The following is a 19,046-nucleotide window of genomic DNA, read 5'->3' as shown; positions in this document are numbered from 1 at the left end:
TTGCTTTTTTTTTACGCTATGAGTGCATGAACTTTATATTGAAGAATCTAAACCAATTCTAGAGATTGGCCTTCGGATCTTCATTCCCTCACCATTTAGCTGCATTGGTCTCACCTTAGGGACGCCACTCTCTTTCCATTTCCACAGGATTATCAACAATAATACAACTCAGTACTGCAAACTTTTTTCTCTCTTCAAACCTTCCCCAAATCCCATTCCTTCTCGCCAAAAAAAAAAGAATTGTGTCTTATGTTCTTTTCATATTTGATTTCCATGAGTCGAATAAGCGTGCTCTGATTATCCCGGCGGTCAAAGCTCTCTTTCGGGGTGTTTTTGTTTTTCAGACAAGGACCTGTCGATCAATCCCCAAATTGACTTGGGTCCGTTAATCTCTGTTGCTTTTTAATGCAGTGTGTCAGAGCAGCGACCTGGGCCTGATTGTAATTCAGGCACAAAACCTTGATGTGCTGGAAGAGACTGCAGGGGTTTTCTCAGCTGGCGGAGCCTGCATGCTCATGAATAAAACAGGGGCTTACCAGTTCTCCTGAGCACTGAGCCCCGTCCGGTCTGTTTTTATGGTGCTTGGCTGGAACAATATCACACCCCATTCCAGCAGAGAGAGGAGGATTTTTGTGCGGTCTTGTTCTGGAGCCGTCATTTTATATAATCAGTGTGTATTTGGGATCTCATCTTTGTGAATGGAGGAGAAGCAACACTTTGCATGTGTTTGCCTTTAAAACATAGATATTATAAGTGGAAAACACCTTGCGTTTCAATATTATTATTATGCTTAAACTAAACATTATACATGTTTAAAAGACTACTGCATTGATACCATTTTGAAACACACAAAAAAAGGTACCATGCCCTTTCACTGATTAGATTTTCTGTCTTGTAACCAGTTTTAAGTGTCAAAAAACCTGAAAGCTCTCTAAACTAGCATATCTTACAGGCTTACAGACTTCCTTCTCCTCTTCAGTGAAGTGTTGGAGCACAATTAGTCATGAGTGGCATGACGTTCCTCGTGAGTCCTGTTTGCAGACTCATTACCAGACCCTGCTGGTGTCTTGGAGGCTGAGAGGAAGTCAAACAAAGCAGCACTCATATTTCTCCAGTTCTCTGTGGCGTTGAACAGGCCCCGGCCTAGCGGCAGTGTAGAGAATTGAAGGGCTGTGAAAAGAAACCCCAGCTGCCCTCTCACTGCCTCACACACACACACACACACACACACACACACACACACACACACACACACACATCTCAGACTGGATGTGGACAGGAGCAGTTTAGTTCTGTTCAGTATCTCCAGTGGTACGTGTTATTGTTGTTTGGTATTTCAGACCTACCTGTGCTCTTAAAGTCAGTCTTGTCTGGATTTTTCTACATTGTAAACAAAATTAATACACGGGTATTTATGCAAAACACAAGCCAGTGACTAGTCTACAGTGGGTCAATTAGCATCCAGCTTCAAAGATGGAAAGGAGCTGTGCATATTCTGGTGCATGTGTGTGGTCAGCAGCGTTTATGCTCTCTTTCTTTTGCTCATATGTATTTCAGCCATTTGATCTTCCACAGACTACTTTGCTTAAAAAAAAGACATGAGCAGACATGTTTTTTTCAGTCCTTTCAGTGTTTTGCATTTCGTATATATTTCTACTTGTCTTTTCATATTCATAGCATTGCCTACAATTTATGATTTCTTTTTCTCTGTCTGTACATTTTGTATTCAAACCAGGAATTAACCAATATAATGCAGTGGATGTGTTCAGATGTTTACTTTTCAATTCCACGACTTTCTATCAATGCAGCTTTCCTTCTCATAACAATGCACTGGCCTGTATGTCATTGCTCTGCTTGACAGAGGATATCAAAGTGAAATGAAAGCACCGACAGCCGCCACCCTCTATGGGTCCCTCGGTCTTCCATATTTATCCGTCTGTGGAGAAATCAGAGGTCTTTTTTCAGATCCTACAGGAAGGTCTGCTATCCCCGTCCACACAGGTCTGAGAGGAGCTAGTCATCAGTGTGGGCGAATTTTCTTAGCTCAGAAGGTTCAAGGCTGTGTCAGCAACTACGTAAGACATGCTATTTTCAACCCTAAACTAATCTCAGAGACAGTGAAATAGAGAGTCAGGTCAATTGCATGTTCTTGAAAATGTTAAATGTTAAAATGAAATGACATATATTCCATATATTCCTCATATATGATGTTAGTGGATGTCTTGGTTTATAAGTAACGCTGTGCCTTGTACCTGACACAATCAGACTGTGCTTCAGTCAGCTATTGCAATCACTCAATCTGGAGACAAAATAGCTGGTATTTTCCCTCACTTGCACAAGTCTGATGACTGCTCCCAGTAGTCATTAACCAGTCCTATTGATGAGCTTTGCGTAATCCATCAGCTTTGTTTTTTATTTATTTACTATCTGAAACATAATTAGTGATTATGTAATATGCTGGCTCTTGCTGCTGTGATTGCTGTCCAGTGTTTGAAAGGGTACAGTTCTTAGTCAATTAGAGTCTGATTAGTACATAGCAAATCCACTTAATTCTAAATATGTTAATTAACAGTCTATGCACTCATACTAGTGGTTAAAAGCACTAGTAACCTCATGCAAGCTTCAAATGCTACTCTCTAAATTGCTTGCAGTACGTTTCTTTGAAAGGCTATATTTAATTAAATGGCGTGTGCTGTAGTCAGTTGGAGGGCTAATGGAAGTTACATTGTATGTAACGGATATGGTGGAGAATCGCTTGACTATCATTAATGGATACAATTTAACTTTACTCCTTTCCTTGCTCATTCATAGAAAGGGTTAAAAAATCTGTTTAAAGAAAGGGATCAGATTTGATAATTCTAAAATTTAATTAGCATCATCTAAAAAGCTATAAATGGAGCCTGCTGATGGACCAAGGAGATGGTGTAAATGTTTTATGTAAAAAGGGTAGCATGCTGTGTGTGTTGCATTTCTTTTCTGTGAAATAGCAGCATCCTTTTTTGCGACAAGAAATGTTTAAGGACCACTCCACCTCAATCCCCCCCCCCCCCCCCCTGCACTGACAGCTTTGCAATACCATAGAGGACAGCATCTGTGTGTAAGACATTTTACTGGGTAAAATAATTAGCGTTTCGTTTATGCTCTTATAAAATTACATTGTATTGCAATAAACAGTCTGCTGAGTATCTCTGCAATGTTAACCAATATTATTTTGTCTTAGAGATACTCAAGTAAAAATATGCACAGTATAAAAGGATATGTATAAAGAAAAGATACAAACGGAAGAAATCAGACTCGTTCATCAGTGCTTCATGTATCGCAACAGAGCCATCTAGTGTTTTTGTTGCTGGAATTAAAGCAGTCCTGAGGTTTTTAGTTTTTTTGAAAGCTTATTCTTTAATGCAAAAGCATTTTAAAAAATAAATAAAAAGTCCACAATTATACTGAATAGGTATAAAAAAGACCTCCTGTTCCTACATTGTTGCATTATTCTATAGTTTAATGAAATAGTGTGTTTATATATATATATATATATATATATATATATATATATATATATATATATATATATATATATAATTCATTTTGATTTGTCTAATGACGAATATATGCAGTATATATATATATAGAGAGAGAGAGAGAGAGAGAGATATTCGTCATTAGACAAATCTAAATAATCCCATAGCCTACATAATTTTAAAATGAGAATAATATTTTTTTTATTTGTTGTTTATCATTAAATAATTGCAGTCATCATAACTATTACCACCTGTAAATAGATTATTTGTTTAGACTCTGGTATTCCAGCACTTGCAAAGTCAAAGTGTTTCAAAAATTGGTTAAGGCTGCCCCCATCTGGCCAAAAGTCTGTTCTGTGTCTGACACATTAAACCACTGGTGGATTGAGATGGTAGATTATCTTCATATGCACCACACATTGTAGCATATGATTTAAATCAAAATATTACTTTTTTTAATAAAACAATAATCTACCTTTGTTTTTTTTTATATTAAAATTATGTTCAAAATATTTTTTTTTATTTTTTTTATTTTTAATTCTCTTCAGTGTCTCATTTTAACATGTTTCTCCTTCTCTGTAACGGATTTGCTCATTCTTAAGGACTCTGAGTTAGAATTAATTATTGTGAGTAATTAATGAATTTTTACAAGCAACAGTTGTTTTTGTGCAGGCTGTTTCAAGAAAGGAGCATGCTTACTGTGCTTTCATTTGAAGCTCATCTCCTGAGCCATTTTCTTTGAGCACAGGGCTATTCTGTTCATCAGTATGGAAGTCTATTAGGTGAGGCGAAATCGCACTGATGGACACTGAGCACCAGGAATCAGCTGTTCAATAAAGGCTCCTAATTGCTTAGCAACAGTGTTGCAGACCTCTCATTTGAGATCAAGAGTTTACTGGACTGAAGACTTCGCTTTGGGGAAATAGAGCTTGCGCCATTAGATAAGACAGGGGAAATGGGCTATATCTACATCCTTAGCCCCCTCCCTCTCTCTCTCTCTCTCTCTCCTCTCTCTCTCTCTCTCTCTCTCTCTCTCTCTCTCTCTCTCTCTCGCTCTCGCTCTCTCAGAACAACCCTCCACCCCCGCACCTCAGCATGATGATTGTGTTACCTTTCAACTGGCTGATGTATTCAGTTCACTAGATTATTCTCTGTCATCTCAGTTAATTGAATTCTGTCCATCACATTTGGATGATTTTGCATTTGCATAAAGGTTAGAGTGGTGAAGAGTGTCAAACTTCAATTTAGACAATGTCAGTCAAATAAATATACCACTGTATCTGCCCAGGCTGGGTATTTATGGATTCTGACAGGAATTCAAATATCACTGCCTGCATTCTCATGGATGGGGACACTCATATGCATGTAAATATAAATATGAAAATGACTGGCGGGGGTCTGTAAAAATGCAGCTTGGGATGGCATGTGTTATGGTTTGGGTGTGTGTGTGCTGTTTGTGGATGGGGGGTGATGCCATTAGTGTAGTCATCTCAGTGCCGTTCTGTAACAGAATGAATGGACACTGTCATCCTGCATTTTAGACAAATACCGCTCAAGTATTTTAAGCGTCCAAAACACACAAAAACACGCTGGGACCATATTCTGTGGTCAAGACATGCTACCTGAATCATCGGCCATGTTTTTAAGTGCGGTTGGCTCTGATATCTTTTTTTTTTTTTTTTTCATGTCAAGCTTTTAACCAGCATTTCTTAGACAGAAGGGAAAAAATAGATCTAATGATGTGAGATGTTGCACTGTAAATGAGAGAGAATGCAAGAAAAAAAGGAACATGTTTCTGATGCTTCACCGTCTGCAGAGAAGATCTGATGCCTTCTTGATGCATTACTCAATATCCAATTCATTTGTACATCTTTACTGGCAATTTTCATATTAGCCCGCTGTTGGAGCAAACGTCTGTTTCGATTTAGTGTATGGTATCTGCAAGGCTACAAAACCGCAGGCACTGGCAGCAGAGCCGGAATAAGTATGTGTCAGTTAGTCAATAAAGAGGAGCCCGAGACGGAGGTACGATTAGAGCTCTTATCTCCTTTCATCGCTTTTGAATGCTGACTGAATTGAAGGTCAATATCTTGTGCTTCTCCAGAGCTGAGCAGGTGTCTAGAGAGCATGAATTCACTCTGTTATGGTGCATCACTGTGCCTCTTGGAGTAGCCAGAGCTCGCTAAAAAAACGAGGAACGGCCAAAGAAACGATCCCAAGTAGAAAAATAAAAACAACAACACTTTAACAAGCCGCTTTGCTCGACGTCTCTTGCAGGCTCATCGTATGAGTTCCAGTCCATTGTGCGGGAAATGGAGCTTGTCTGCTGAGAGTTAAAGATGATATATTCACTGGTCTTTCAGTACGGATAATTAAGAAAGAGAGACAAGTGAGAGACAGTGAGCTGGTATTGATGAAGCAGTCTCAATCATCTTTGAGCTTGCTTATAGCTGAGATGGAGAAGAATTTGTCTGCAGTGGGTGAATTAAAGCCAGCTAATGCAAAGGCTCTGGGCACAAAGGCGATTGCATTCCTTTCTCAATGGACCATCTGTTTAGAGACGTTTTCAAGGCTGTGCGTTATTGATTACATCGCCTTTTCTCGCGCAAACACGCCATGACAACAAGCCAGAAAGACTGTGGAATCCAAGGCATATTCAGCTGCGGTTATTTTTGCACATTTCTATTCTGTACTCAACTAGTAAAATGTGAGCACTGAACCTTTCTCCTTTCAAGTGTCACCATGGACGAAGTATGTGATGGATGAAGGCAAATATTCCTGGTGCAGAGGACCTCTTTCGGACTGTTTGTGGAAGAGCTTAGAGGCCTGTTTAAATGTAAAAGCCACACAACCCACTGGATCAGCCCAGGGACACTTGAGTGGTGGCACAAGAGTGTTTGTGTGTGTTGTTCGTGTGGAGTTTGGGTTTGGCTCGAGGGTCTTGCACACCCTGAGTGTCCTCTCATCTAGAAAACGACACTCTTAGATGTTGCGGTGGATAGGCCTTTGCTTTTATCACGGAAGAATAACAGACAAACATTGGAACGATAGATCCCGTTTGACTGAAAAAACAATTGGTGTAGGATTTACTTTGGACAATTTTCACTCTGAAATTGCTAGCAAATTTTACAAATAACGTAACGAAATAGCACATTAAATTAAATGTAAAATGTTGAAGTAGAACGACTGAAATTGTATTTTCTTGTCAAACATACTCCAATAATCTTTTATTTACCAAAATGTTTTATTTACAACTTCATTCTTTATTTTTTTTACGGTGTTGTGAATATATATACTTGGTAAAATCAGATTTTGTAATTCCTTTAACATTTATTTTAAAAAGTATTTTTTTTATTATTATTATTATTATTATTATTATAAGGCACAGATATAAATTGTTTACAAAATTCTTGTAAAATGTAAAATGGTTTTATTAATGACTGCTGGGGAAAGTCTGGGGAAGATAATGTAGGTCCATTTCGGGAAGTTAAAGAAAAAATGCAATCATCTAACTCTGCAGCTATTTAAACTGGTGAAATCAAATGTTTTATATTCAACTGTAACACAAAATTGGGTTGCCTTATTGCAGGGTAGGCCCAATTAAATTTGTCTTCATCTCAACATGCCATATAAAACACAAAAATCAGTTCAGATCCAAACAAAGCATACTTCAACTAGTCTTTGTTACATTAACTGCCCTTTTTTAACCCTATATTCCAAATCTTGATCATCCCAGCATGATGACCTTGATTTAATATGGAAGCATCTGGGTATCAATATTCAATTTTAAATGTAATATGCAAAATGGCAATGCATTTATGTATTTAAATTTACATTTTCCATACCATATGTGCAACGTTTGGAGCAAAATGCTAATTCAAATTCAAGAATATAATTCACATTTTTTCTTTCCTACATTTGCTCTTACACTAGCTTTAACATATAATTTAAATATATATTTTAACGTTTTATAGGTTGCAAATTTAAAATTAAAATGTTTTACAGAAATTATTAGATATATTTAACGTTCAAGCAACAATTGTTGCAAAATAACTATTTAAATTTTATTTTTCTAAATTGCATTTACACACAGTTAACTTGCGATTCCATTTTCATTAAATGTCCCGCAATGAATGTAGCAAAATTCAATGTGGAATTGAAAATGCATTCCCGAGCCGATCACGCCCTGTCAATCATTGCATGAAGGCGGGGCCAGGTGTTGGAAACATGGCGGCGGCAGAGCTATTAAGAGCGATACATTTACTGGCAGATAAAGTGGAGCAAGAACAGAAATGTCAATGTTCCAGAAGATTATGTGCGTCTGTCAGTGATAGAACCAGTACGTTATTAGAACCATAGATATTTATGGTTAGAACGTCTCGCAGAGAACTTGCCTGGCGCTCGTGAGCGTGGTGACGAGTCTGTTGAAGCGCTGAAACAGCGGCGGCGAGGGGCTTTACAACAGGTTCCTTTACTCAGAGAAATAATCTTAGACAAGCTGTCCGAGATTATTGCTTGCCCTGTCAGAATGCTTGTATGTTTTTCTCTTTTTAACATTCTGATGGTTGTTTAAGCATCAGTTATATTAATAAAACAATGTGTAGTCCATCTGGATGCTAATGAGTGTTATTTATAATATTAATAGGACTAATAATAATATTTATTTATTTATTTATTTATGTTCTTCTCTGGTTCTCTCTCATTTTGTCTTTTTTTCAAGTTTTGGTAGAGTCGAGTCAAGTCACCTTTATTTCTATAGCGCTTTTTACAATACAGATTGTTTCAAAGCAGCTTTACAGAGATAACAGGAAATTAATGCAACTAAGATTGTTTTGGCTTTACAGCAGCTCTAGAAGAAAGTTATTGTCCAGCTAAACTAAGTTTTTTAATGATTCATTTCTGTTGTAAAAATCATTAGTTATTAACTTGGCGGCCGTTTACACGACACCGTTTTCAACTGAAAACAGAAAACTTTTAATGCGTTCTGGCTGTTCATTTACACGACAATGGCGTTTTGGTGGCCTGAGAAACTTCAAAAACGTGAATCTGCGAAATGGGTGACGGCATGCACATGTGTATTGCGTGCTTAGTTAATAGGCATGTGCGTTTGAATGCATATGTGCGCGGGCACACAGTCTTTCTCTACAGAGTGACCGCTAATTACTTGTCTGGCATGCATAAAAAAGAGTCACGTGGTTGTGGGTGGTCAGAAATGTTGTTCTCTTTTTTTGAGAACTGTATTACAATAAAACTAAAAAGGAGATGTAGGACCAATTTAGCACAAATGCAGTCATATAACTAGTGTGATGCAAAGGAAATTAGGGATGTACCATTGTGATTTGTGATGTTACTCATGTTCAGCATCCAAAACACATAAATTGAGAGGGAGGGTTTCATAGGGACAGTTTGATGCTGCAAGTGGCACAATTGCACCATTAAGTGAAATATACAAAATAATAATGAAAAATAATTATCTTGACAAAGGGGCAAAAATATAGTTTTACTCAACATACTTATGAACAGTAAACCTTTATGTATTATGTGGTTTTATAATAGTATACCAGTAACCTAATGTTACCACAACAGTTACATCACATATGGGGGTAATTGAATTGTGTTCGTAATACAGAAGTTAATCACTGATCTGATGACAAAAGTTCAAATAGGCAAAATATTGGAATTAAAAAAAAAAAAAGCTTTGTATATTTATATGATGATTTAATTTTTTTACAAACAGACCACACATACCTCAAACATGAAGAGACATGATTTTTGTTTAGAATAAATGAAATACTGTATGCTGTAGAGTAAGGGCAAAATCTCAGCCTATACATGAGTACACAAAAAACAGCATCTGTTTTACGGTTTTATAGCCCACAACATATGTCCCTTCTTCGACGACAAAGCTGCCAGCATCTCTCCCGCTGTTCCCTCTCCCTAGTCCAAACACACATCTTTAGATACCTGTCAGCGTTTATTATGTTGTCCTCTGTTGCGCCGCAGATAAGGCCAGTTAAAGTTTAATGAAATTCAGCCTGGTTACGCTGGCCCGCCTTTCATAATTTGTCACAGCCTGTGTGCTGGAGACCCACTGCTCGGTAAACACAGAGCTTACATTACCAGCCATTAGGGTGTAAGCGGTGTGGTCCTGTATGCTAACCGCTGCTAGGGCCTGGGGCATTTCTCTGTTGCCCTGCATGTAAGCACAAATCTTGTAGGCATGTGTGTGAATTTTAGTTGGACATTTTTATTACACACTTCCTTCTGACTGGTCAATGCTCCAGTCAGATATAGTTTTATATAATGGCCGCTAAACTGTATAATTGACTGTTGTCCCAGGCAAACATTTTCCTACACACCTATGCTTGACTTAATGTCTCAATGGACCATGTTTGTCTTCTCACTTAATGACATTAACTGAAATCAACATTTTATTTTTCATTCATTCATTCATTCATGATAAAGTAGCCAGTTAAGAACAGTTATAATGTCATTCATTATAGTAGAACAGGGCATCCTGATGATTCTGTACAATATCCCTTACATAAGCAAAACCTAAAATGTATGGCTTAGTGTGTGTGTGTGTGTGTGTGTGTGTGTTTAGGTACTTTTTCTCTTTGATAAAATGATCTGAGGCTACATGTGCTAATTTTCTTTTTCTTCTCTCTTTTTTTCTGACATTGTGTATCTAGATAATGGGCAAATGGACCAACCCCCGTAGCTTGTGCATAGCGCTGTGTTGGACACAGTTTGTTTAGGTGTGTTTATGTACAATCAATAGCCATATTGATGATAAGGTTGAGCTCAAGTGAGGAAACTGAAAATGGATGCTACTCAGATGGCCTCGGTGAGTGTTTATCTCCAGAGATTATTAAGCTCCAGGGAAAATGACTAGCTTGTCTTAGTTAAAGGCTGAGGTCAGGTCTGGTGTGTGTGTGTGTGTGTGTCCTCTCAGGCACATATGGCTCTGTAGTCTCTGTCAGTATGACAACTGGAATTGGTTAGCCATGTGGTTATGCTAACTGCTCTGTCTTTGAGTTCAGTATTTTGAACACTTTACCACATCTTTATCATTTGGTAAAAAAACAATTCCAGGTTTGCTGCGCTTGTTTGTACAATTTGGCCAAAATGTTGTGATTTATAAAAATTTATATATGTAAATACTAGGATCATTATTGCTGTGATTATTATGTTTCTAGCCTGTTTTATGTTTGGCAACAGTTTTTTTTTTTTTTTACCCTAAATGATGGAGTGTGTAGCTTTTCATTTCTTAAACAATCATGTAGGAAGACACATCATGGCCATATTCCAGGATGAAAATCTCAAGATTCATCAGGCTCACATTGTGAATGAATGGTTGGGAGGAGCATGACGAATTATTTTCACACATGATTTGGTCCAGACCTTAAATTCATTGAAAGTCATTGGGATGTGCTGGAGTAGACTTTGCAGAGTGCTCGACTCTTGCATTGTCAGTACAAGATTTCCATCAAGAGGTGCATACATTCCCTCCCAACCATTCTTTCACAGTTTGAGCCTGATGAATCTTGACATTGTCATCCTGGAATATGGCCATGATGTGTTTCCTACATGATTGTTTAAGAAATGAAAAGCTACACACTCCATCAATTAGAGTTAGAAGATCTGTTCCCAAAAATATAACATGCTAGAATAATATTTGCAGCAATAATGATCCAGTCATTGACAGTCATTGAAGTATTTGCGTATTTAAAGCCAAACAGCGTCCTTTTATTATTATTATTATTATTATTATTTTATTTATTTTTTGGCTGGGTGGTGTACATCAATATGGCTATAAAAATAATAACAAATATTTGTATTTATTTTTTGGCTGGGTGGTGTACATCAATATGGCTATAAAAATAATAACAAATATTTGTTATTTATTTTTTGGCTGGGTGGTGTACATCAATATGGCTATAAAAATAATAACAAATATTTGTATTATTAGTATTATTACAAAATAAAAAAATCTCACTAAAATCAAAATAAGAAATTACTACTGTAATATTCCATTCTTACATAAACACATTAAAGTAACCCAAACTAATAGCAGATGCAGAGATGGATTTCGTGTGGAGTAGCATTTATATAACCGGTATATCACGAGCTGCTATGTAAGAAAACAGTGCTGTGCTTCACTCTGAAACATGCAGCGCATTTATTTATTCAACTAAATTGCAGACTTTGTGACATGCAAAGCCAGAAATAATAATTATAATAATAAAAGCTAAATCCCTTATGCCACAAGAATAAACAAACAGTTTCTTCCCGTCTTTTTCATCCAAAGCCGTACAAATACAGACTCACTCGAAGCTTTGAGAGAAAATTGTCTTTCTTTCTCACACTTGCTCTCACGCGGGGGACAGGAGCCACACACATACACTCGCACACCCACAAGCGAGCTGCGCGGCGGGCTGTAATCAGTGGCTCTATGACAGTGGGGGGAGCAGGCTGGTGGGGGAGACAGAGGGACAGGAGTGATAACAGATTGAGCGACTCTGATAAACTCTCCTTTAATGGCTCTGCCTGTCCCCCCTCGCCTCTTTTTTCTCCAGCACCTATTTAGTGGAGTCTTTCACTGCTGCAGGGATTAGGCTGCTGGATAAGGGCAAGTAAACATGGGCTGCTTCTCTGAGTAAGCAATGGAGAGACAGAGACAGGGAGAGATAGAGAGGGGAAGAAAGGGAAGGGAGTAGAGTGAGAGGGAGGGAAAGTGAGAATGCTAGAAAGAATGAGAGTTTGGTGAGAGGGAAAAAAGCAAAGTGGGAGAGGAGGATGAGGATTTTCTAGTGGATGAAATCAGTCATGGCAAAAGAGGAGGAAATAGTTTGAAATTTTAACCTAACTAATGTCTTCTGCAGACACCAGATTATTGCATGATAACAGCATGCACATTTTTTCATTTGCTTGATGTATTTTGGAACTACTTCATATTGCGATATCTCCATTGGGAAAACGGTTAATGCGATTCCCAGGGGTGTCAAATAGGAACCTAATTCTGTATGTTTAGCACTGGGGCATGACACACAAACCCAAACACACACAGACTCACATGCAGACAGCAATGCAAACATGGATTACTGTGATGTCTTAATCACAGTGTGACAGGCAGGCATGGTCATGCCGTCGTTGCTGAGTTCCTAGAAAAGCTTTTCGAGTACAGCATACGATGATGACACTTTTGAAGAGGTGAGATGAAGATAGCAAACTGATGACAACTGCTTGAATAATTTTGTAATTAAAGACAACACTATTACCCCTATTGCATTTTATAGTCACAGTAGTGAGCAAAACAATATGATTCTTGATTGTGGAATTTCTGTGGAATAAATTGGGAAGTTATTATTAAAATACAGAATTAAGTAGACCCAGAATGGCTGGACTATAAATGGCTTTGAACTGGGCAAACCGCTAATCATGATATCTATTAGTTAAGCTTTTAATCAGCCACTTGCCTAATTGCATAATCAAATCAGCAACCTCTCTAAAAGAAGTGATGTCTAAATGTTCCCCTTTCCAAAGGTGAGTCTAAACCAGAAATGCATTATCCGAGACTTGCATGCATGTCTACAAATCACAACACTTACGCATTCATCCATACATGTGTTTACATGATCACCTGTATCTTTAGGGCAAAGTGGTTGTCGCACATTGTTGTTATGATTTATTTATCTCTATGTTCTGCCAGTCTAATAATGTCTGATACCTGCGCTTTTACCTCAAAAAATGCTTTATTATATGAAAAGAATAAATCTGATTTCAGGTTAAACCTGAAACCTTTTTTTTTTTTTTTTATAATAGTCATTCCTATCCACCTTATTTTTAATGTAAATGATCTTGCATTAAAAATAAGGTGGATAGGAATGACTATTATAAAAAAAAAAATCTTTAGGTTTAACCTGAAATCAGATTTTTATATATTTTTTTATATATATAATAAAGCATTTTTGCTTTATGCCACTGCCATTTCAAACTTGAATGTGCAAGGCTTCCGGTCTGCTTTGTTATTTTAGCTGTACATAAACATTGTTACGCTGCCTGATTGCAAACTGATATTTTAATTTATTACCGTAATCATAAACACTGCACTTTGCTATTCTTTTAGTTATTTACATATAGCTGATGAATCAGAAGTCTCGAACATATTATGTCTTAAGAAACGGGCGTAAGAAAGCTTACTTCCGTGTTGCAAAAGAAGGTGAACAACAATAAGATAATTTAGTACTTCTTAATGCTAATGCAATACAGTATAAGACCACATTTATTTTGATCACATTTACAGCATACAGAAAAAAAAAAAAAAGCTTTTTGGGGAGAATCAGTGTTTTGGTATGAAACATTTAAAAAAAAAGACTTAAAAATGATAAAAGATTCCAGGACTAGGAATGCACTTGATGATGCTGTATACTGATGGCTATGTTGTGCTTCCATTATGATATTTCTCTCTCTGTGAACACAGTGCTGCAATCAGCCCTCTTCAGCTGAGTCTGATTGTGGTCAGCTGCCATGAGTAGGCCTTAAACAAACACCTTGTGTGCTGTCATTGTTGGCCTGTGCGTTTCAGCACGAGGCTGGGCCACCACAGCCAAGTGTTTCAATTCCTGAAGAGCTTCCAGAAGAAATTAGTATGTAATGACCGCACTCTGCAAGAAGAAAGGCCCATTATGGCTCTCGCCGACTGTACTTGGCTTTCATTTGCAAGCTAAATGGATGCGCGCGAAGGTGAGAGTTCACTAGCCATTCAAGTATTTGGCTTTAACAGGCTCCAGCACTCTTGCTTTAATTCAAGCAGAAGGACAAGTATGAATAATCGCTCTAGATAAGACTCATCAAAACACGATTCCAGCGCCTGCGTGCCTTTTTTTTTTAACCCCCGAGCCTCTTTATCGTCTCCCCTCCTCCGCATTCAAATGGACAGTGAAGCCTGGTGACAAAATTCACTTTTAATTTGTGAATTGCTTGCTGTTGTTAACATAATCTCAGTACGCTAACTTTCTCCCACCTCAAATAAATTTCGAAGTTTAGTTTTAGTTACGCACAGGGTATCCCTTTAGCGTAGTTTTTCAACGCAGTTTCAATGAGAAACCTTTGGCGTCATACACAGACTCGTTGGGCATGGGAACGTTATTGTCATGATGAAATTATTTATGGGTTATAATTTTACCATTATGTCATGTTGGAGTGTGATTCTCAATTTAATCAACCAGCATATTTTTATTTACATTTATTTATTTTTTATTTATTTATGCTGTTTAGACACGTTTGAACACGTAACCCAACCCCACCCCTAAACCTACTAATTTGTGTATTATATGATATAAAACACAGGATATAACAGACAGATACGACTACAGGCACAATTTATTAAAAAAGTGCAAATATTCCAAGTGTTCCAAGGCCGATTGATTTGTGTGAAGAAAAGACACAAAGACGATCAACGTTTCTATCCGCCATAGATCCAATGCACTCATTAAAAAATTGCCGCTCGAAGAAGCCTGACGTTAGCTTCTATAGTGAGATTGCATTGGCTCTCTTGTGTCTCGTGACCGATTGTGTCAGGTGTATCTTTTGAATCAGACATTACTGCGGGCGTTCACGGGGCGGCAGGATCATTTCAGCGATTAATGCATTAAGATCCACTCGGTTCTTCACATAAAGATATCGGATGGCTTCAGAAGACTTGCAACATGAGTTAATACTTTTATACTGTTTTTGGTCAGTTTTTGCGATAAAATAAATAGGTGCTCCAAAATATAAAAGTAGCCTATACAAATTTATAAAATCATGTCTACTTTTACAAATGCAAAGAATTATGCGTCTTGATCTGAAAAATGATGTGTATTAAAAACTGACGCCGAGGGGTCCTGACCAAGAATGTGTTTTGGTTTATGAACAGTGATTTAAAAAAAAAAAAATTGCAACAGCCTAAATGTAATTGAACAAAAATAGTAAGCGATTTTCACCTGATATCTAATACAACCCCCTTCCATCAGACACCCCACACTCCCTGTAGCATATACAGCCCTCCTGAATGATGTGTGTGTGGCCAATTTGTAGAGGATGACTGTGTAAGAGATGTCTCTTTGTTAGCCCATAATAACCAAGGACGGAATGTTTTATTTAGATACATGAGGGTGCACAGCCAAAAGCGCTAATTCGTGGCCCCGGGGGTGTTCATTTCACGTAATGTATGCACAGGCTAATTTATAACACTGTGACTAATTTCCATTTCTTGTGCTTGGAGTTGCCTTGCTAATTACGGGATTTTTTTTCTTTGGTCATTTTTTTTCTCGACTCTTCTTTCATAATTACAGCTCAGCATTCAGGGAAGGAACTGTTGCAAATGAGATGGGCCTTGCTGTGTTTTGTGACCGATGCACTCCTGCGTCCAGGTGAGCCCAAAATCCCTGACAAGAGCCGCCGTTTCACCCCCATCTGCTCCAATCGCCGCTCGCCCCACATCTTTGATGTGAGCCGTCCTCGCTTGTGCAACTATACCTTATCCTTTTTTCCAATGATCAGATAGAACCGCCTGTAATTAGCTGGGCGACTTTAATTAGGAAAAAGTTAACTGTTACATGAAAGCTGCCACATCTGTGATCCTACTGCTGCCTTGGCGTCAGGCTCCCAGGGGGTCTCCATCAAAGGCCTCCCTCCCGCTGCGAAGCCCCACTCTAGCATGCTCTCCTCTGCCAAATCAGGCCTGCCGATGCCAAGTGACAGAGCCGAGCAAAGATGCAGACATGAGTTAACTGTGCAAAACAAAAATGGAAAAAAAAGAGGAGGACCCAACGCATCACTCCAGTCTTTCTTGTCTCTCGTTAGGCGAGGAACACAAGGCTGACACAAAAGGATCTGAGGCCAAACAATGTCACTTGACAAGACATCACTGGCTCATCATTAGCAATTTGCCAGGGCATAATTTTTTCCTCCCCTCACATAATAGGTATCTTGGGATGTTGTTTCACTGTTTATTTGTCTTGGCTTGAGTCTCAGAAGCAAACTTGCCACCGATGGTGATGACCAGGACAGATAGTTTCAGTAAGTAAGACCTCCTTTAATGACCTCCCAAGTTTATCCTCTTTTATTTAGGTGTATTTTTATCTATTTAACTTGAGACAACAAGCGGCTGGCAGACACGTCACGTGAAAGTGTAAAACGCTCGCTAAAGGGAAGATTAAAGGCGGCAAAAACTTTGCTGTCTGCTGTTGCGCTTTAAGGCAGCTTTATCGCGAACAGCATTTTAGTATTTAAAATCTATTACCCCTTGGGAGGAATTACAGAGGCTGTGAAATGCTCCGTGCCCTTTTTCTTTTCCTTTCCACCCCCGCGTCGTTCTCTCTGCCCTCCTCTCTCTCTCTCTCTCTCTCACAGTCATTTTCAAAAACAGAACAGAACAGCTGCATTCTGCCATAGTAGTGTTAAATATGCTTAAATGGCTTGACGTGTATCACTGCCATTTATCAGAAAGAAAAAGGCTTTTAATTTCATTGTGCTTGCATCCTGTTTTCTCCACATCCCCACAGATGGTACAGACAGGGCTCTAGAAACCAGCTCGCGCTCTGTCTGCCTGTCCCATCGCTTCCTATTCTGTGGGCCTTTTGTCATCAGCAGACATTGAGCTGCCATTTATATTCAACGGACACATGCTCTGAGGAAAAAGACATGCCAGCTCATAACAACAATAACATGATGCGAAGACACAAATACATCAGACATCCTGACAAGTGCGCTTCAGATGTCAATCACTCTGAGAGGAGCTCAGGGTTTTACTCCTTACTTGCCATTAGCAGCGCTTAGCATGCTAATTAAGCCTTCGGTACAATAAAGATGCCACGCCGTGTATTTATTATTTTTTGGGGCGGTTTTCATCTGGGGACATTTAAGCCTTCTTTTTTAACCGTCCACAGCAGCAAAATGCAAGAGTTGTCTTCAGAAATGCAACTGTAGTGGTGCTACATTATATCAGCAATCCAGTCAATTTCAGAACAATTGAAATTCCCTACCCTTCTACCTCTTATCCGAGCTCAAACATGCATTAATTTATCAAGCTTAACAACGGTAGCATAAATTGCTAAGTCCTTCATTGTTGAGTGTGTTAAATTTACAGACATGCACCGTGTAGCGCCGGCACAGTGAATCAGGAGATTGTGAAATCGATTTCCACATTGTATTTCACACCCTTTCATCAGGCATGGTTCCGCTGCCTGGAAAGCTCACAATTTCAAAAGCACTTAACATACTCTAGCCCTTTTGTTCAAGCCGCACACTACTTCTGTTGAGACATCAGTGCGAATAAAACCAAATATCAGCGTGGCAGTGACTTGAACTGAAGAACAACCGAATTAGTCCTAGTTAATGTATCTTCATTACTGTTTGTCTTCCCAGGCACACCAAAAGAATCTGACACGCTAATGATCGCACAGCATTAATGCGGCAGCTTCTTCTGTCACTTTGAATGTGAGACGCAAAAGCAGATTAATACAGAGATTTCTTACATTCCCTGCTGTGAACACCAGAATGACACTTAAAATATAATGATGTTTATAACCACGCTCATTAGCGCGACTTTGTCTCTTCCGCAGAAATAATACTCCTCTTCATGGGAGCCAAACAGATTTAAAATTACAGCAGAAGAGAAGCAGGCAGTAATTTTGAGAAAAAAATATTGAACACAGAGAACGGGCTGTTTGTTTTGTCCTGATTAGAATGCATACTTTAGGAAATGCCATGTACAGTTAGAGGAGAATGCTGTGTGTCAGGTTTCACTTTGTGGTAAGTTTGAATGTATTAACATCAAATTTCCTTTTTTATTTTTAATACAGTTCTAAATTGTGTGAAATTTGCCCTTAAAAAAAAAAAACGCTGTTCATTTACAAGGCGAGACAGTAGCGGTTAGTAGACAATATTAGCAATGACAGCACAGAAAGTACATATTATTATTATTATTATTATTATTATAGATTTATAGTACGTTTGAAGGCAGAGCACTATTGTCTTATGATAAGAAATTAAAACACTGCTTGGATAGTGCCTGCATGACCCGGAACAATCCTAAGAGAACAACCTCATCTTGTTCTCTCAAATATTCTGAATTGAACTGAAACTAAATTTGTATAGGGGCACATGTTATAGTGTTGTCAGTGATTTATAGCTGAGCAGACAAACAACGTAGAAAAACAACACTGCTATGTTCAGCTCTTTCCACAAGTGTTACGGTCATCTCACAAAAAAATTAAGAAGAAAGGAAGGAAGCTAGAAAAGGTTTACAGGAAAATTCGTGATAGAAATCAACTTGCCTTCAAAGTGCATGGTCACAACTGTCATGTGTTGCACTTGGTGGCAGTGAGTACAGTAGACATGAGGCGGTACCTAAATGATTCTTTGTCCATGATAAAGTACTGATTGTGCTGTCAGTGTTAATCCGACAGCAGAGGGAAGCAGTCATTTATCTAATGACACATTTTTCTGTGTGAATGATCAATGTCTGATGAAGAAGGGAGA

The sequence above is a fragment of the Rutilus rutilus genome, assembly GCF_951802725.1.
Source record: "Rutilus rutilus genome assembly, chromosome: 21".
Taxonomy (NCBI): Eukaryota; Metazoa; Chordata; class Actinopteri; order Cypriniformes; family Leuciscidae; genus Rutilus; species Rutilus rutilus.
The sequence above is the reverse complement of the archived record's forward strand: the minus strand, read 5'-3'. Positions refer to the sequence as shown.